At 43.0% G+C, this 21,002-nt stretch overlaps 1 protein-coding gene and 1 long non-coding RNA gene across 4 annotated transcripts in view; one reads left to right on the top strand and one right to left on the bottom strand.

The window, feature by feature from the left end:
- SLC8A3 (solute carrier family 8 member A3) overlaps positions 1 to 19,849 on the bottom strand; it is a 248,541-nt gene extending 228,692 nt beyond the window's left edge. Inside the window, exon 1 of one of the 3 annotated variants that reach the window (XM_069091787.1) lies at positions 17,873 to 19,849. The gene's annotated coding sequence lies outside the window, so the exon portion shown is untranslated. The remainder of the gene's footprint in view (positions 1 to 17,872) is intronic. The other 2 variants (XM_069091785.1, XM_069091786.1) reach the window with 2 other exon arrangements.
- LOC138164195 (uncharacterized) overlaps positions 16,875 to 21,002 on the top strand; it is a 48,842-nt gene continuing 44,714 nt past the window's right edge. The window contains exon 1 of the long non-coding RNA XR_011169008.1: positions 16,875 to 17,194. This is a non-coding gene — a long non-coding RNA (uncharacterized lncRNA). The remainder of the gene's footprint in view (positions 17,195 to 21,002) is intronic.

Below are 21,002 nucleotides of genomic sequence, written 5' to 3'. Positions count from 1 at the left end.
CACCCCATTTACAGTCACTGAAATTCTTGGTACCATCCTTACGAAGTGGCTGCAAGGAGTCATCATGAACTCTGCTAGATTTCTTCAAGTCACCCCCACAGTGAAGAGCATTGGCCCTAAACTGGTCCTGAAGGACCAGCAGCACCGACGGCTTCTGTCTTCTGGAAGAGGTCTCAAGGACTCCGAGAAGGGAGGGCCAGGCTAACTAGCTAGAGCCACTGAAGCGAGAGCTAAAGGAGCTATTTTATATCTCATTTTACACATGAAGGACCTGAAACCCACACAAGTAAAGTGAATTATCCAAAGTCACATAGGCAGTAAAGAAGAAGAGCTGGAATTTGAACCCAGATCACTGGATGCCAAATTGAATATGCTTTCTGCTCCATCATATTACCCTGCATTTATCTGTATGTCCTCAGTCAGGAAGTATTATTTAGTGTCTGTCTTGGATTGTAAGCTCCCAAAAGGCAAGGGCCATTTTTAACTCACTAATATGTTGAATTTTAGAAACTATGTAGAAATTTCCAGTAAGAATCTGATTCTTAGGGAAGATAAGGTTAGGGACAAATTTTTGTTGATGTGATAGGAGTGAATGAAATCACCAAATAAGGAAATATGGTGAGGGAAAGGAAAAGACCCAAAGACTGAGCCTTGTGGAAACCCCACTACAGAGTGAGAAAAGGAAGGAAAGTCAGCAAAGGAAAGAGTGGTCAGAAAGGTTAGACAAGAGCCATGAGAGTATCGAACCAAGGAAGCTAAGGGAAGAGAAGATAAAGGTGTCGTCGATAATGCCAAATGTAGCAGAGGTCAAGCAAGAGGAAAACTGAGAAAAAAAGGCATTGGGTTCAGTTACTAGGAGCTCATTGGTCATTTTTAAAAGAGCAGTTTTAATCTAGTAACAGGGACAGGAGCTAGATTGCAAAGGCCTGAGAAATGAATGATGGAAAGGAAGTAAAAAGTACAAATGATTCTTTTGAAAAATATGATGGCAAAAGAGAAGAGTGAGATGGTACTGTAGGTCATGGAGAGAACAAGATGAAGGACAGATTTTTTTTTTCTTTTTAGGGACCTGACTATGTTTATAGGCAGTGGAGAAACTGGTCAAGGAGACTGAGAATGCAAGGTGGGGAGATCATTGATGAATCAAGGTCTTACAGCAGGTGGGAAGGGTTTATAGATCACCAGTTTTGATCTGGAAAAGACCTTGGAGTTCATCTAGTCTAACTTCCTCATTTAACCTATAACCACAGGGGCACACAGTCATGGAGAATTGGTGCCTCAGGAATGCTAGCACACAGACATTTCCCAGTGCCTCAAATTTACCCAGAGTTCCCCAAGTTTGACCTGGAAAAATAAGTCCCTATACTAAGAAGCCAAAGGAAAAAACAGGAGAAATAAGATTTTGAGCAGTGGTGGCTCCCTATACTTTTCCTGCCCAAGTAGCAGGGTGCTAGGGTACTGGGCAACTACATTTGAAGCGGAAAGAGAACAAAACTGAAGCTTCGTGGTACCACAGGAAAATGGTAGGGAGAGAGCTACTGAATAGGCCAGAAGACTGGAGTTGGGGAAACTGAGAATCTAATCCATAGTTCTTCTCATGCCTCTGCTTTCCTAGATGAGACAGAGACAGAGACGGAGAAACATAGACAGAGATACCAGTTCCTCTTTACCCCAGCTCCATTTCACTTCCTACTTCCCTTATAAGCAATGAGGGGAGAAGAAAAGGGAAGGCCCCAGCTTTTAGCTATCATGTCCTGCAAACAGAAATCTATTCTTTTGAATTCTTTTAAATCAGAGATTCTTAACTTAGGATCTGTTCATCTGCTTTTGTTTTTAAATATGTTGATAACTGTATATCAGTATAACTGGTTTTCTTTCTAATCCTATGTAGTTTATTGTATGTATTCAAAAATATTATTCTGAGAATAGATCAATAAAGTTTCATAGACTGCCCAAGACATAACACACAAAAGAAGGTTAAGGACCTTGATTTAAATTCCTATTTGAGAGCCTATGATATTTTAAATTGCTATTAAAGTATACGCACATTTGCAATGACTTGTTTCCAAGTCTGTAAGTACATGGTTTGGGATAAAGACAGGAGAAGTTAACTCAAAAGGGAAAGGAAGTTTTCCTCCACAGGCTGAAGTGGGAGTAAGCCAGATAAGCAACCTGCTTCCAGACAAATGAGCCAGAGCAGGAACAATGAACTTTGCAAACAGAATAGTTCCTTTGGCTCCACCAGAGTAGGAAGCCACTGACTGGACAGATAAACATCTGCATGGACAAGAAAATATCATCCACCAGAACAAGGACTGCTAGGGACCTGGCAAATTAGAAGCTCTGTTGCTGACTAAGTCACTCTCATTTGATAAGTGTAGCAGTGATGGTGTGGTGTTCTTAGGACATGTTGGATGAGCTGGGTTGTAATTCCCTTTCTTGCTCTAACCTTCTGTGGGTCACTTTGGCCACTCCATTCTGGTATTACTTTTCTCTCCAGCCACCCCTTCTACTCCTCACCTGAGAAGGGGTTTTCCTTTCAAAATGGAATTTAGAGTTACAAAAACCCCAGCTCCTGGTCCACCAGCTAGTCATAATTTGTCTGGAAGCAGGTTGCTTCTTTATTGACTAAAGATAAAAGTCTTGAATTGTTCACTCTCTCTCTCTCTCTCCCTCCCTCTCTCTCTGTCTCTGTCTCTGTCTCTCTCTGTCTTTCTCTGCCTCTCTGTCTCTCTCTCTCTCTCTCTCTGTCTCTCTCTCTCTCTGTCTCTGTCTCTCTCTCTCTCTCTCTCTCTCTCTCTCTCTGTCTCTCTCTCTCTCTCTCTCTGTCTCTCTGTCTCTCTCTCTCTCTGTCTCTCTTCTCTCTCTCTCTGTCTCTCTCTCTGTCTCTCTGTCTCTCTTTCTCTGTCTCTCTCGCTCTCTCTCTCTCTCTGTCTCTCTCTCTCTCTCTCTCTCTCTCTCTCTCTCTCTCTCTGGACATTTCCTCAATGGGGCCAGATTTCTAACTGGCCAATTTGGAAGGAAAAGGGAGGAAGAGTAGGGAAGATGGAAGGAACTAGCTCCTGTACTGTCTTTATAGGTGATGATACAGAAAGTGTTTAGAGGACGTTGCTAAAACTATAGCTTCAAGAGAGGAGTCTCACCTCCCTTTATTTACCAAGGCCTTCAGACCAATCTTTGTAGCAGTAATGCTGGAATCTCCAGGAAGGATCTGAGAGTACTCTTATCTGTCACTGTTTCTCTGGGCTGATAATATGGTATGACAATATTGAACAGAATGCTGTGTGACTATGAATGAGTCACATAACTACTTTGTATGTCTCAGTTTCCTCATTTGTAAAATGAGGGTGAAAATATTTGTAGTGCCTACCTAACAAATTTGTTACAAGGTAAAATAAGAAAATGTGTGAATAAAATGCTTTGCAAACTTTGAAATGCTCCAATTACTATTTCCAGAACTAGCATTCTATGGACTCAAAGTCATAGACAAACTGCTCACAAAGCCACTTCATCTACTTTTATATGTAATTATACAGAGTCAACCCATACCTCTTCAGAGTTTATCCCCAACTGCATTCAGCATCCTTTTGGCCCTGTGCTGTAATCTGCTCAGACTCAAACAACTGCTTCCCCAGGACAGGCTGTCAAAAAATAGGACTATCTGTCCCAGCCAAATAAGGAAGTCTCGTCAAGGGCACCTCAGCATTTCTGATTCTTTCTACCTTAAGCTTCCCATCTGTCATCTGAGGAGCAGGAAATCAAAACAGACTACGTCTTGGGTGACAACTGCTAAGTTTTGGCACCCAAGGGACATCACGTTAGTGACTATGGGCAGTGGGACAAATAAAGGGTGCTCTAAGCTTTGCACTGCACCTTGTATTTATCATTCTGAGTCCACTTCCAATTTTGACTTCTTATAACTTACCCCTAACAGCTTCCTCCTATAACACCTACTCCTAAAGCACCCTTCTAGATTCTGTCTTTGGTGTATGTCGTACGAAGCTGAGGTAATGAAGCAAACACCAGTATCATACTGGTTTATTTTTCCAGCAGTGGTAATGGGTGATCCAAATCATCCACAAACTCTTAGTCTTACGGCACTTAGCATTCAGTAGGCACTTAATAAATGCTTTTTTGACTTGACTGCTTGTCAGAAACTCAGGGTGGTAGATTTCGGATCAGGAGACCAGAGCCTGAATCTTAGGTTCTGCCTTCTTCTACCTATGTGACCTTGGGGAAATTAACTACCTCTCTTCCTCATCAGTAAACTGGCCAACTGAAGCTCATCAGAGCTCTCTAAGTTTCTTCCAGCTCAAAATTGTATGATCATATGGCAAGCATTGGCAAAATAGATATCTGTGATTAAGGAAAATGCATGTGGCCATGATTCTTCTTAAGGAAAAGTAACAGGGTATATGGCGACAAAAACCAGGACCTTTGTCTCATTGGTACCATATTCTCACCAGCTGGGCTAGTCTGACTAGACCACACTCCCCAGAGTTAGTGGAAAGGGTTTAGAATTGAGGTCCTAAATTACTTGTTTTTCAGTTGTGTCCAACTCTTCATGACACCATTCAAGGTTTTCTTGGTAAAGATGACCGGAGTGGTTTGCCATTTCCTTCTCCAGCTCATTTTACACATGGGGAACTAAGGCAGACAGGCTTAAGTGACTTGCCAAGGGTCACATAGATAGTAAGTGTCTGAGGCCAGATTTGAACTCAGGAAGATGAGTCTTCCTGACTCCAGGCCCAGCACTCTATTCGCTGAACCCACCTAACTGCCCAGAAGTCCTAAGAACTTGAGTTCAAATCCAGACTAAGCTGCCTGATACTTTTATGACAATTCCCTCATCTATGCAAGGAGGCAGCTTTAAATCTATGGTTCAACAACTGCCACAGCTATGTCAAAAAAACAAGTTGGAAAAATAATAACATTCCATGTTTCCATTGAATAATAATGATTTAACTTTGCCCTTTAATAACTCTGTAATCTGCTTGCTCATCATTTCTTAGAGCACAATAGTATTCCATTATATTCATATACCATAACTTGTTCAGTCATTCCCCAATTAATCCCCTCAATGTCCAATTTTTTGCCACCACAAAATGAGCTGCTATAAATATTTTTGTACATGTGGATCCTTTTCCCTTTTATATGATCTCTTTGGGATACAGACCTAGTAGTGGTATTGCTGGATCAAAGGGTATGAAAACCTGGACAGACTTACATGAACTGGTGCTAAGCAAAGTGAATGGAACCAGAACATTGTACACAGTAACAGCAACATTGTGCAATGATCAACTATGATAGACTCTTTTCAGCAACATAATGATCCAAGACAATTCCAAAAGACTCATGATGTAAAATGCTAACCACATCCAGAGAAAGAACTATGGAGTCTGAATGCAGATTAAAGCATACTATTTTCACTTTTTTTTGGTTTTTGTTTTTTCTTTTTTGTGATTTTTCCCTTTTGTTCTGTTTCTTCTTTCACATAACTAATGTGGAAATATGTTTAATATGATTGTATGTGTATAATCCATAACAGATTGCTTGCTGTCTTGAGGAAGGAGGAGGCGAGGAAGGGAGAAAGAAAAATTTGGAACTCAAAATCTTATAAAAGTAAATGTTGGAGGGGCAGCTAGGTGGAGCAGTGTAGTGGGAATGTAAATTTTTAAGATCTTCCCTGCCCCTAGGCTAAAGTACACCTGGAGCCTGGGGTGGGAGGCTTGTTTTTCAGTAGATACTTTTTGATTGGCCAGTGGGTCCAGAAGGTTGTTACATTCTCTGAGCCAGGAGAAGGCTATATAAACCCTGATTTGAGGCTTTGTTTTGGGGCTCACTTTGAGAAGTGTTCTGTGATTTGATCTGAATTCTGGGAAGCCGTTGTTGAGAGCCCCCGGCTTTGAAAAACCCAGATGTTGTTTGGTATGGATGTAATGGTTGGACAGTTTGGAAACTTGCCTATTTGGTCTGTCTCTGTCTTGATAATTCTGTCTGTATATTCTGAAGTTCGGGGTGCTGACCTTTTCCCCTTGAACTAAGTAAACAATATACATATTTGACTGGTTAAAGTAAGCTCATTAGCCCATTTTGAGTTGCTTTCCTTTAACAAAGCAGATCCAAAAACCTGTGTTGGCAGCCACCCTGAGGATGCTTGGGGTGCTTGCTGCTACAAGCAGTGAATAGAGCACCTGCCCTGGAGTCAGGAGAACCTGAGTTCAAATATGGCCTCAGACACCTAACACTTACTAGCTGTGTGACCTTATGCAAGTCACTTAACCCCAATTGCCCTGTCTTCCCCTCTCCAAAAAGACAAAAAAAAGTGAATGTTGAAAACTCTCTTTACATGTAATTGGAAAGAAAAATACTATTAAGTGGGAAAAAAACTAATTGGTAAATGAAGGTCTTCTCTAGGAACTCCTTGTGCCGATAAAATAATAGATCTGTTTTTTTTTTAACTTAGTACTTTTATATTTAATTTATATTTTTTTAAATTTATATATATATATATATTTTTTTTTTTTTGAGATTTGCAAAACACTTAAGAGTCACAAATCATAGGGGTGAGAAGGACCTCAGGAGGCTATCTGGCCTAGCCCTTTCTTTCAGCTTCCTAACATGTGATTTTCTCCTAGCCATTTCCAAACCAGCCTCCTCATCCCCCTTGGACCCTGCTTCTGCGGTCCTACACTCTGATAAGCTAACTTTTCACTTAGCTTGCCCAGTACTAAGCCACCACACAGTTCCTGGCTATTTCTAAACCTTGACACATTAAAAAAAAAAAAAAGCCTTGCTACATAAAACCCTTCTCCCTTCCAGTTCCCTTTTGATCCTGATGTCTTCCTCCATTAGAATATCAGCTCTTTGAGGTAGGGCCTGTCTTGCTTGCTTATAACTTACTTCTAGCAACCTATAACTATTCGAATTCTCAGCACATTCTGCTTAGCACAGTGCCTCTCATGTAGTAAGAGGTTAATAAATGCTTTTTCCTTCATTCATCTCCTTTTCACAGATGAGAAAAAGTAAGGTTTGGGAGAATTACAACTTTCCCAAGATCACACAGCTAATTCATAAAAGAGCCAAGATTCGAAAAAAAAAAGTGTTGGTTCTGAAGTCAGAGAACCTGGGTTAAAATCCTGCCTCTGATACATTCTACCTGTGTGACCTTGGGCAAGTGATTTTACTACTCTGAGACTCAATTTCCTGATCTGTAAAATGAAGAGCTCAAGCTGGATGTCTACATGACATCCCTTCTAGCTCTATAAACTCTGATAAGGAAGCACTCACTAGCTCCCAAAGCATCCCTATCCTTTCTACTGAGGTTTTCTGCCAAATGTTCTTCCCAACACGTTGCGACTTTCCTTGAAAACACATTAAAGACCTTGTCTTAAAGGAGAGTAGAATGTTACTAAAAACTGGCAGAAGCTCAGCATCTCCATTTTATACACAGAGAAGCTGAGGTACTAACAAGGAAATAGTTTAGCCAAATCTGTCCAATTTATTCTGTGGTAGAGACAGCAGTAGACAGGAGGAGGTTCCATTTTGCCAACAATCATTCAATACTAGCCCCAACTCTGCTTTCTGAAGCAGAACAGATGAACCAGGGAGCAGGTGGCAAGCTCCTCCCCCACTGACATCTTTCATACAGAACACCAACCCTGGACCTCTCTGCCCCTTCCTAGGGGGCTCTCACGATGCAGGCATAAGCCTGGCAGAGACGGCTCCGAGCTTAGCAAAGACTTTCACCATAACAGATAGTAAGTAACAAAAGCAGGGATTTTCAGTTTTATATGTCACCCTGGCTGCCAGTATTTCTTTTCACCCTTTTCTTCCTCTGCTTATCCCAAAATAATACCAAATATGGGGTAGAGGAGAGAGGACTGGATCCTGAAATCCAATTTAAGCATAATTAGCTGTGATGAAACAGTCTGGGTGCTTTCTGTCCGACCCATTCCAAGCTTCTGTCTTCACCAGAATCTACCCATATGCTACATCACCCATTTCAGCAGAGAGGAGTGCCTGAAAGGAAGGAAATCTGGGAGGATGCTAATGAGGAAGAGGAAGAATGTCCTCAAGTTGTTCAGGAATAATGTAGCCTGTAGTAAAGGTATCAGACCTTTCTAGGAAAGCACAGAATAGAAATAGCAATGGTCCAAGACTTGGTTTTCAAAGTCCCAACCTGTGGCCCCAAAGAATTCAGAGAACAGAACATGGGTCCTTCTGGGTGAAATGTCAAACTTAATGTGCCTAGATGAATCTTGTGAGCCTGTGTCTTGACATTCAACAAATATTTATTTAGTTCCTACTGTGTTCAAGTGTATATCAAAGAAGAAAAGAGAGAACAGCAGATATAACTTGAATAGCTTGATGATCTCATCAGTTCCCAGGGGTTCAGTGATCAACTCTGTGCTGATGACTATGTACAATATATCTCCAATCTCAGTCTCTCTCTTGAGTTTTTCTCTTAATACCAACTGCTGGTTGGAATTCTTCAACTGGAAGCTCTGTAAAGTTCTCAACTGATCAGTCATCAACAAACATTTACAACCTATTATACTCAGTCACTGTACTAGATGCTTTTAAACTCAACATTTCCAAGATGGAATTCATCACCTTCTCTAAACCCACCCTCCTCCAAATTCCACTCTCCTTCTAAGTCACCAAGATACACAACCTTGGGTTCACCCTTCATTCTTCAGTCTCCCATACCCCTTTTATCCAACTAATTGCCAAGTTTTGTTGATTTTACATCCAGAACAATATCTCTTGTCTCAACTCAATATTCCTTTGTCTCAACTCCCATAGTCTCATCTCCACGCCCCCATCACCTTTCACCTGCATTCTTGCAACTGCCTCCTAACTAGTCCCTTTCTTCCAGTTTCTCAGTTTCTTCAGAACATCCTCCACACAGTTAAAAACAATTTTCCTGAAGCATTTAAAACTCTTTACAATCTAATTTCAGCCTAACTTTCCAGGCTCATTATACATTACTCGCCATCACATAGTCCTCATTCCAGCCAAGCTGGTCTACTTGCCACACCTCAAACTCTTCATTGGCATGTTCCACCAAGCCTGAAAAAGACTCCCTCTTCACTTCTGCCTTCTCGATTTACCAGCTTCACTCCAGTTCAGCTCATTTGTCATTTCTTATTCAAGCTTTGCCCTGAAAACAAGTCATTTTTTTTTTCTCCCTCTTCCACAAATTATCATGTATGTATTTAATCAGCTTACACATTGTAAACTATGATGTATTTGACAGGGCACTGGACTCGGAATCAGGAAGACCTGATTTAGTTCAAATTTTGCCTCAGAAACTTACTAGTCGTGTGACCCTGGGCAAGAAATTGAACCTGAGTCTTAATTTTCTCTCGATAACTATCTCACAAGATTGCTATGAGGATCAAATAAGATGAAATGTGGAAAGGCTGGCAAGCCTCAAAATGCTATATAAATGTATTGTTATAATTATCATTATAACCCTGTAGAATAAGAGATCCTTAGGGCAGTTGTGTCTTTGGACTCCCAGAACCTAGTAAAATGTCTTGCACACAAGAAAATAAATGTTGGCTGAGATTGGAAGAAACTTCATGGATTGTTCTAAGGCTCAGGGAAAACAGAAGACAATTTTGGCAGAAATCAGAATTGAGATTGCTTACTGTCTTATGAAGAGAGGGAGGGAGGGAAGGAGAAAATTTGAAATTCAAAATTTTATAGAAAATGAATGTTTAAAATTGTCTTTATATATAATTGGAAAAAGATACTATTAAAAATTTTTAATGGAAAAAGAAATCAGCATTGAGGTGGGGGTAAGGGAGAGAAATTTAGGAGGTAAATCTAAGAGAAATAGAAAACCATTCATATCTATTTTCTCCTTCTTTTGAAAAAGTATTTTGGTTGTATTTTAGTGAAGTCCTTCCCTTGTCAACCTTTCCTGCTGTCTGTCCTTTAGGAGTTGCCTGAGAATAGATGCCTGCATTTGTATGGCTCCCTCAAGACTTTTCTGTGGGGACTTGATTCATATTAAAATCATTTAATTTCCATTAAGGTTTTAAATGTTGAAATATGGAAACAGATCACATTATTGCTTTCTAGATTCCATTTATACTTCAATCAAAGTCGTCACTTGGAGCCATGTGGGAGGGAACCTTGGGGAGACCTTAGTTTCTTGTTTCCCAAGACTGACCAGGGGAACTAACGCTGGTTAGATCAACACAATCTGCTGTTTGGATTGTGATTGTCATCTTTCCCTTTTTTTCTTCTGTTCTAAATTCATTCCAGTAATGATCCCTTCCAACTGAAAAAGATGGCCACATCTTTGGGGGTGGCTAGGTGGTGCAGTGAATAGAGCACCAGCTCTGGAGTCAGGAGGACCTAAGTTCAAATCTGGCCTCAGACACTTAACATAAAATTAGCCGTGTGACCTTGGGCAAGTCACCTAACTGCAATTGCCCTCCAAAAAGGAAAAAAAAAAGATGACCACATCTGTCCTTCCCACCTCACCAAACAGAGGGGAATCTCTGATGTTATGAGAGAATCACTGCTTACAGAATCCAACTGAAGGGAAGCCCCAGGTTTTTTTTAAAGACTGGGCAAAGCAAAAATAAAGGAAAAGAAAGCGTTTGGCCAGAACTCTCAGAAGACTAAGACAATGATGGCTATTCCTTGATTCTTCAAAGATAGTGGGGGAAAGAGCTGTATACTTTGAGTGTGTTCTACACATTATCAAAATACCAAGTCAATTAATCTAGTAAAGCAGTCACATCAATTTAACTAGAACAATCAGACAGGTTATTGTCTTCATTTTTAGCTAATTTGACTAGATGTTTTGACCTTGTATAGACATACCACCTGGGAGGCCAAGTGGGAGCAAAAACCTTAGATGCTTCTTTGTCACAACCAAGTGACCTAGTGAATAACAGCTGCTGTTTGGTATTAGGCAGCTCCTAGAACAAGGATCTGGGTTTGAAATTTGGCAAATAATGTCACCTCACAGTCTTAGTTTCCTCAATCATAAAATGCAAGAGTTAGACTAGGTGATTTCTAAAGTCTTTTCTAATTCTACATCATTTCATGAGCATAAGTGATGAATTCCAAGGGATTGGGAGCCAAGTAAGTGTCCTGTGTTCTCTTCATGTTTCTTAGTTTGGTTTGGTTTGTTTTTTAACACCATGGGACATTTCTTCCTCTGCTTGTACCCATTTGCTAATTTCAGAAATGGTGCACATCACTTTCTGTTTAGAAACAAATTTATGAATTTAGAAACCACTAGACCTATATTCCAAAGTGATCAAAGAAAGAAGAAAAGAACCCATATGTACAAAAATATTCATAGCACCTTCTTTTCATAGTAGCCAAAAACTAGAAACTAAGGGCATGCCCACCTATGAGAGACTGACTAAACAAGTTGTGATAGATGAATATAATGAAATATCATCTCACAAGAAATAATGAAATGGAGAGAACTTCCCAAGAAACGAGTAAGATTTCTATAATCCGATGCAGAGTGAATTTAGCAGAACCAGAAATATAATTTACACAGTGACAACATTATAGAGAAAAACAGCTTTGAAAAGCTAAGACATGAATATTTGGACATGGCATCATGGGAATTTGTTTTGTTGGTCTGTTGCTTTTGCTTTGTCTTTGTTGTGAAGGTTTTCTTTTTTGTTGTTATTCAACTGGGTAATGTGGAACAATGAGAGAGGGAGATAATATTCTAAAAATAAATAATTTTTGAATTGTTAATTATCATAAAAACAAAGAATTGGAAACAAAATGGATGCCCATCATCCATTAATTTTACTTCTATGACCTTCACTATGCCATAAGAAATTATGAACATGAGAAATACAAAGACTTACGTGAACTGATGCAAAGTAAAATATACAAAACCAGGAAAACAAGATACATAATGATTACAACACTGTAAATGCAGGTATGAAAAATGAGAAAGTTTGTAGAGGCAATGGATCAGAAACCGAGCACATTTCATATATTATCAGATTTACTTGATATAGTGGTTAATTTTCTTTAATTGATTTTCCTTTCTCTTTCTCATTCTTTGTTACAGGAGATGGTTCTTTGGGTAGAGGAGTTTGGGGTACATATGTATTTATAGAAATAAAGGTGACTTTAAAACAAAAGATTTTCAAAAGTTTTTTTAAAATGGGGCCAATCATTGAAGCATAGATCAAAGTATACTGGGAAAAAGCACATTGAACTTAGGAGTCAGAGGACTTGGGTTCAAATCTCATCTGTCAATACCTTTGTGAGCTCTGACAAGACACTGTTCTTGGCCTCAGTTTCCTCATCTGTAAAATGATAGGTTAAACTAGATGACTTCTAAGGCCCCTTCTAGCTCTAAATCTATGATCCAAGTTTTGATTTTTTTTCCGTTTCTCCTGAAGAAATGTCTACAAGATCTCCAAAAGTACCTCATCTTGAATCTACCTTCCTTCAGCATCTAGATCATCGATGAAAATGGCATCCACGACCTCATACCATCTTCCTTTCCAAGAGGAGCTCCTAACACCACACTCTTCCCAACCATCCCACCTGCCAATTTACCTTCTTGTGATTGGTTCATTTACTGTTGTTTTCTACACGTGTGATATTCACTATTCACAGAGATTTAGATGTCAATAAACTGGAAATTGACCAAAACAGGGGTGGGGAGCACTGAGAAGGGAAGGAGCTTGACCTATTGAGAACCTCTAGTCTTCAATCACAGAAACAAAGAGTTGAAACTCAGAGAAATCCTAGAAGAAATCATTTAAAGTCCAATCCCCTCATTTATAGATGCCACCCAAAGAGTGAAGTAATTGGCCCAAGGTCACACTAATAGTGAGTGACAGGGGCAAGATTTGAAATTAGATAGTCTGACTCCAAATCCATATTCTTTCCACTATATTATACTGCCTCACCCAGAGCCCTGCTCAGAAAAGCGTCCACCTGACCATAAGATCTGGTACAAAGCCAAGAAAGTCATCATCTGCCATTCCAGTGTCAGTGATCAGAATGCCACTTGTCTCTTTCCAAATCACCCATTCGCATAACTGGGATATTTGTTATACAGGGTGATCTGGAGCCGAGTCCCCTGTTATGAGGAGGGGTATAGGGGTGTGTGTGTGTGTGTGTGTGTGTGTGTGTGTGTAAGGGAGAGAAATGCAGGTGGGTGGATGTATGTGTGTTATGTGCATGGGTGGCTATGTGTACCTGTTCACAAACAAGCAATACATGCAGGGGAGGAACACATGTATGTGAGTACTTTTGAGTGGAAGTATATGTATAGAGAATATCTGTGTGCTGAGGTAGGTGTGTATATGTAGGAGCGTGGGGAATGTGATGTGTATGAACATGTCTACTTGATACAGATGTATAAGGAAATGCACATGGAAATCATAGGCAAGTATCCATGAAACTGCAGTCAGATTCAGTTAGACCTCAGAAAAATGCTTAGGTTCTTCCCTGCCTGGAACGCCCTGTCCACTTCCTCTCTGCCTCTCCAAACCCTATTGCTGTTGTTCAGTCACATCTGACTCTTCATGACCACATTTGGGATTTCCTTGGCAAAGACACTGGAGTGGTTTGCCATTTCCTTCTTCAGTTCATTTGACAGTTGAGGAAACTGAGGCAAACCAGCTTAAGTAATTGGCCCAGGGTCACACAGCTAGTAAGTATATGAGGCCAGATTTGAACTCTTTCTGATTCCAAGCCCAGTGCTCTATCCACTGCACCTACCAAATCCTAGTCATCCATTAAAAACAACCACCGCCTCCCCTTAAAACCTGAGAGAAACAACCCAGGACTCTGAACCCAAGACCCTTAGGAATAGCAGTGTTCTCAGCCCAGGGCCCTCCGACATTGTTCTGGGAAACCATCCCTGTGAAGAGGTAGACTGGCCACTATAGCTACAGCTTAGAGCTACTGAAAATCTAGAAAGGAAACTTCTTGCTACCAAAGTCCCTGGCACTGTCAAATGGTTCAGCATGAGAAACTGACTTGATTTCATCACTGGAAATTATATTAAAGAAGAAAAAGGGCCATCTGCTTTGCTGCTGTACCCTAGAATTCATGGGACCTTTCTATCTGACACACAGCTGAAACTTTCCATATGTGTTGTCTCCCCCATAAGAATGTGAACACCTTCAGAGCAGGGATTGTCTTAATGTCTTATTTGTCTCTCCAGCCTTTACCACAGTGCTTTGCACATAGCAAAAGCTTGATAAATGCTTTATTCATTCCTTCATTCAGGCTCAGCTCAAGTTTACCCTCATCCAGGCAGCCTTCTTCTATTATTGTCATTCCTGCTAATCTCTCTCTCTCCTTTAATCTGTTGAACTCATAGTTTATTCAGTCATGCTTCCCACTCTTCATGAACCCATTTGGTGTTTTCTTGGCAAAGATACTGGAGTGGTTTGCCGTTTCCTTCTCCTCCAGATGAAGAAACTGAGGCAAACAGGTTAAGTGACTTGCCCAGGGTCACACAGCTCTCAGTGTCTGAGGTTGGATTTGAACTCACAAAGAAGAGTCTTCCTGACTCCAGGTCCAGCTCTCTATCCAACACTTCATCACCTAGCAGCCCCACTCTACAATCTAGCCCTTGATAATATGCCATCTTAAATAGTTGTAAGCCTCTTGAGGTCAGGGAATGTGTCTTTTACTTCTCTTATCCCCTGCCCCATCTCAACAGAGAGAAGATATACAATGAAGATTTGGTGAAACCATCTCAATAACATCAGCTTGACAGAGGGGAAAAAAACATATCAACCATCAAATTGGTACTGTGGGAGGTGTGCAGGGATGAATTCAAGGGTAGAACTTTCCTTCCCAAGGTCCTCTCTCACAGAACTTCCCCAAAGACTTGAGCCACTCAGCAGAGTATCCAACACCCCCCTTGCCCCAATATATCCCTTCTTCTCACCCCACATGGGCTATATAAGGATTCACCAAGATGTGAGAAAAATAGAATTAGGAGAGGGGCAGGGTGACAACAACAATTCCTAGCATTTACATAGCACATAAGGTTTGCAAAGCACTCTGCAAATGCTACCTCACTTGATCCCTGACCCATAACCATGCAAACTATCACTGTCTATGAACCATGCCAGCCAGCAATTACACATGGAGACTGTGCAAGGAACACCCCTGCACAGGGATGTCAGAAATAGATATGCCAGGGAAGAGGCGAAAGGATAATTGATGAAGACAGGGGCATTTCTCCAAAGAAATGGCTATTTCACCACTGCACAAAGTTTGCCCTTCTTCTGTCCCAGAGGAAGAAGATGAAAGAATCTTCTCTTTCCTCGAGGGTCATAGCCCAGGGAGAAGATAGGGAAGAACTCCCAAAGTCAATCTGATAGCCTCATGCTACCTTTTCCAAAGCAAAGAAAATGGGAATAAGACAGAAAATGACAAAGTGTGAGACAAAAAGGAGATACGGTATGACCCTTGACAGGGTCACGTAATGAAAATTACACTGGTCTTAGTGAACAGACCTGAGTTCTAATCCTGACTCTACCATTTCCAATCTGTGACCATGGTCAAGTCACTTTACCTCTATAATCCTCATTTTCTTCAGATATAAAATGGGGATGATATTTGTACCATCTTCCTCAAGAGGCAGAAAGATAAAGTGGATAGAGAACTGGTGTTGGAATCAGGAAGACTTGCCTTCAAGCCTGCCCTTCAAGTGCATATGGCGCCATGTGGTTCCAAGAAAGACACAACCTCTTAATACTTTTAGGAAACGTTTTAAGCCTATAAACTGCTATCCGGTATTACCTAGTGTAAATACTCTGTGTACCAATGTAGATAGCAACTTCCTCTGTAATTTACAGTCTGAGAGGTTGTTACTTGTCCAGGGTCATAAAACTGGTCTGTATCAGAAACATCACTTGAACGTGAGTCTTCTTGAATAGTCTCAAAACAGGATAGAGGGAAAGTGAGGTTCCCAAAGGTACTAGAACAGTCAGAACCTCTTCCTTCTCGCGTTCCCCATTTCCAACGGGGGGAAGGGAATTGGGAGGCATGAAGCAGGCTAGCATAAGATCATTTTACCTGCTTTAGAAACAAAAGTGCCTATTATGGAGAAGGTAGTTGTTGAGTAAAAGGGAGTGGAGTGGGAAACATGAACCAAAAGTGATATCTAGCCATATTACCACCCTTTAGATTTTGACCGAAGGAAAGGAGGAAGCAGGTATGCTTGCCTTTCTGCCTCACAATTATCCACCATTAGAAGAAGCTCAAGTTAGGAAAGGATAGGCTCATCCCCATCGTCCTTCCCCCACAAGCCAGAAGCCGGACTGCCTCTCACTACAAAGTGAACTGCTCCTGCCCTATTTCGGGAACAGCACGGAGCAGAAGCTATATTTGAAAACCCGAGGTAAACAAGATCTCAGCACAAGTGGATGGAGCACAGCAGCTGTTTAAGATTAATCACGCACACACAGAGTCATCCACAGAGTCATCGGGACACCAGTGGCTCACAGGCTTTCCCTTTCATCCTCAAGGGTAGCCCCCAGAACTTCTGTTATTTCTTGACCACCCACGAGGAATCCCGGTCCCGGTGCAAAGCTGTGGCCTGGGGTCCTATACATTGCACACACTAGGACTAATTTAATTTCCGTCTGTCCCCCTTCTCTTCCCAACAGCACGATTCTTCCCTGGCTCCCTACATATCCATCACCCTCGAGCACCTTCACGTGTTTGTTTTTAATCATCAGAAGCGTGTGTATTGGGTGAAGGGAGGGAGGAAGGGAGGGGAGAAATTTATAGCACTGCATTAAAGACATTTGTTCTCTTTAACGTACCCGCCCCCTTCACCCCTCCCCCCGGTACACACACACACACACACACACACACACACACACACACTTATACACACAAACACTCATACACACACACACACTCACACACACACACTCACACACACTCATACACACACACACTCACACACACACACACACTCACACACACACACACTCACACTCACTCATACGTACACACACACCTAATGGGAAGGAGGAAAGCTGCCTTTCCCCCAGTGCAGTCGCTTTTTCCACAGCTCTCAGGTGCTGGGCTTTGGGGCTTCCGGTAGAGCAGCCCCAAGCGTTCAGCCCCGGGTCTGGAAGGGGGGACCCAGCACTCGCGCTGCTTTCGGCAAAGAACCCCGGGCGGGGCAGGGAAGAGGGTACGTATGGTTGATTGGGTTTTATTCCTTCATTTCCCCCCTCGCCCGCCCCACTTCTTCCCCAGCTCCCCCTCCTGCCCTCCCCGAAACCCTTCCTGACCACCATCAGAGTGGTGACCAAGAGCGGGCCGAGGCCCCACCAGATCCTTCCAGTCTAAGCGCTTCGCCTTCGCTCCGGGTTCCCCACATTCCCTCTATTCTCCCAGACTGTACCCCCCCCACCCCCCCGGCTGTCCACTGCTGGACTGGGCACTCGGGGGCTGCAGGGGCCACTAGATAAGTGTGTGTGTGTGTGCGCGCACGCGCCCGCGCGCACATACACACACAATAACCCAACACACTCTCTCAGACTCAAACCAGGACACACACTCGCGCAGACACACCACCCATGACACTCTCCCAGACAACACACCACACATATGTCACACTCCCAGACACACACACACCCTTCCCAGACCCACCAAATACAGCACACACATAAAACATAATCTCTGAGGCACACCACACCTCTACACACACACACACACACACACACACACACACAACTTAAATCATTACACTTCATAAAGATAATCCACCCTAGCGCCAAGACTGGACCCCCTCAGCCCCCTGCCTTTCCCAGCTCCCCATTTCTAAACCAGACGGTTGGGAGGCGGGGAGCAGGGACGATCTACTCACCTTTGGCGATGGCCTCTACGCCTCGGTCCTAGCCGGGGGAATGGGGGAAGGGGTCCGGGAAGGGGCGGTGGTGGGGGGCTCGGTGAGGAGAGTGAGTGATCCCCCCACCACAGGGCCTCCAGGTTCACAGGCAGCTCATCGCTCCCGCTGGCCGGCCGCAGACGGGAAGCCGAGTCCTGGGCATGTCAGTCCCGAAAGCCGCGCGCCCACTGTGGCCCCGCAGCTGTCAGGGCGCCGGGGGACAGCGCATCTGGAGAGGGAGGTTGGGACAGGAGAGGGTCAGGGTCTGGATCGGGGGAGCTCAGGGTTCGTCTCACCACTCTGACTTTTTGTTTTAAATGCAACAACCACGACAAAAAAAAAAAAAAACAAACAAAACGCAGCCACCCCCCAAACAGCAACACCGACTCTGCACGAACGGCTCCGGTAGAGCCTGAGCCCGGGAAGGAGGGAGGAAACGGCGCAGGCGGGATGTCGCCGGCGAGGCAGACGAAAAGGAGGGTGATGGATGAGCAGCGACCTGAGGGCCCCTCAGACCGCAGTCACGTAGGCTGGGCTTCCCCGGCTCGGTGGCTCGCCCACTCTCACACCATCACCATCACCATCACCATCACCGCGGGAGATTTCCCAGCGTCTCGGCGCAAGAAGCGAAAGGAACGAACTGCTCGGCTGCTTTCTGGGCGACAGAGAGAGAGGCTGCCCATTAAGCTGCAGCAAGAAGCCAAATCCAAAAGCCAATCTCCAAGCCTCCAAACCAAACGTCACCCTATCAGCTGGGAGAAAGAACTGCAACAGTATGACAAGCCTTGCATATTTATTCCTGAGCCGAGGGGGCATTTTCAGATTGCTTGGGCTCCAGTGGCCCGAAAGTCAGGGACAAAATCCCTCGTCCAGGAAACAAAAATGCATCCAATTTAAATTCGCCACCCCCATCCCCTACACACACACACACACACACACACACACACGCTCGCTCATACCCACACACCTTTAAAACACACAGCAGCAAGGCACCAAAAACAAATCTGGTCCACCAGAGTTCTTCTAGCAGAAGGGGAAATAGCAAAGTAACCTGACCTGAATTTCGCCTTGGGCTCTTCTCAAGAGTGAACCAGGACAGAGGGGATCCTGGGCAGGCGGGAGGGGGAGGGATACTGAGGGGAGGGGAAAGTGGCTGGGAATGCAGAAGAGGCTTCCCCCCTGTCATTGAAGTAGCCTCCAGCAATTTTGAAATTGAGGTCTTTGCCAAACACGTCTGTGGGGTTTAAATGTAACAGGGAACCCTTACTCTGTCAGGGACCGCCCTGGTCCTTCCTTGGGGGAAACTATAATTCTTCTCTCTTTTCCCTCTCTTCTCTTTCTAGCTTAACATAATCCAACCTTTCATCTTCTTAACCAAAACCAAATAACAACTTGGGAGGGAGCTGTGGTGAGGAATGGTACATATATATATTAACGTTGAAAGCCAAAAAAATGAAAAGGAGACTGCCTCCCAACTTGTCATTTGGTTTGGGGTCTGAAGACAGAAGGGAGATGGTGGCTGGGGTTTGGGGCTTGGCTCTGGAAGCAAACTGTAACATGTAGTCTTGGATTCGATGCCTATAATTTCTTCTATATTTGTCGATCTTAGCCTTAATGGTTGAGGGGTGGGATTTGTCTCTTGAGAGGATATGCATTATTTACTTTATAGTTCTATCAAATTATTGCATTCCCATGGAATTCTGTATTCCAGAAGCACAGATACAAATAATGATATTACACATGGATTTCAACCTGTAAAAGTGTAGAGGTTGGGGTGGCTAGGTCTCGCAGTGAATAGGACACCCTGGAGTCAGGAGGACCTGAGTTCAAATACGGCCTCAGACACAACACAAAAACTAGCCATGTGACCTTGGGCAAGTCACTTAACCCCAAATGCCCTCCAAAAAAAACAAAAAAAACCTTTTTGGGGCAGCCAGGTGTGCCCCGGTGCCGGGATCAGTTCCGGGCTCAGATTTGCCACCCACACAAAATAACTGGCCGTGTAACCTTGAGCAAGTTACTTAACCCCAATTGCTTAAAAAAAAGAGTTTAGAGGTCATTTAGTCCAGCTTCCTCATTCTGGAAATAAGAAAACTGATAATTGGAGAGACTAAGTGATTTGACCAACTTCATATGGGTTATGAAGGTAGCAGTTCTAACTCTGGTCCAGTGAACAGGTACTGAGCTGTATTCCACCTCATCATGCCTAGGATCTGAACAGAATGCAGTTCTGCCCAAGACTCCATTCCCCTGAACCCAGGTCACAGTAAGGGAAAGACTGAATATGAAATCTTGGTCCCCAGAGGACCAAGGATAAGTAAAGGTGGTTTCATAATACTAGGTCGCCACTGTGGTTTACCCAAAGCCTTGGGATAGATAATGTGAACTCTTTCCCCAATACTACTTTATATTTCCCATTCTTTATTCAATAGCGTTCCCTTGGGCAGTGGACATGAGTTCAGATCCAACCTCTGCCACTACTTAGCTGAAATGACCTTGAGCAAATTCCTAACCCTCTTCTGGATTTCAACCCTCTCCAATCCAACTCCTTCCCCACCCCCACCCCTTCTTGAGAACAGGAACTTATTGGGGGGTAGGGGGAGAGGAATTGTGTCCTCAGTCACAAGTTGTTTAATGTCACAATGCCCCAACTGACTCTTTAGGATTATCGGGGACCACCCCCTAACCCCCACCCATTAAGGTATATTGAAATTATTGGAGGGTACAGGAAGACTAGACATGGAAGTATGTTCTAGTTTCCAGAAATTCTTGGTTTGACAGCAATGCTCCAGGGTCCAATTAATTTCTATTGGGAGTGAGGGTCATGCCATTTAATCATAGTAGCAGCTGCATCCAGTGCCCAGTCCTAAAACCCCATCAGCTGTTTCTATGGGAGAGGGATGGTTTTAGCTTGTAACTAAAAACAGCTCTGAAAAAATTGTGGGGGCAGATGGCAGCCCATTGTTTTCCAATAGCCTTGGAAGATTAGACTAAATGACACCAAAGTTCCCTTCCAGCTCTGAGAGACTGTGATTTTATGAAATCAGAGACAGAGTTTCTCCTTTTGGATTATTTTCCAGCACCTTCTGTTTCTAGGATTTCCAGAAAG

Source organism: Petaurus breviceps, unplaced genomic scaffold (assembly GCF_028583685.1).
Source record: "Petaurus breviceps papuanus isolate PSGF00001 unplaced genomic scaffold, PetGlider_PUasm1.0 189, whole genome shotgun sequence".
In the NCBI taxonomy this organism is placed as follows: domain Eukaryota; kingdom Metazoa; phylum Chordata; class Mammalia; order Diprotodontia; family Petauridae; genus Petaurus; species Petaurus breviceps.
Note: the sequence above shows the minus strand (reverse complement) of the source record. Positions and strands in the feature narration are given on the sequence as shown.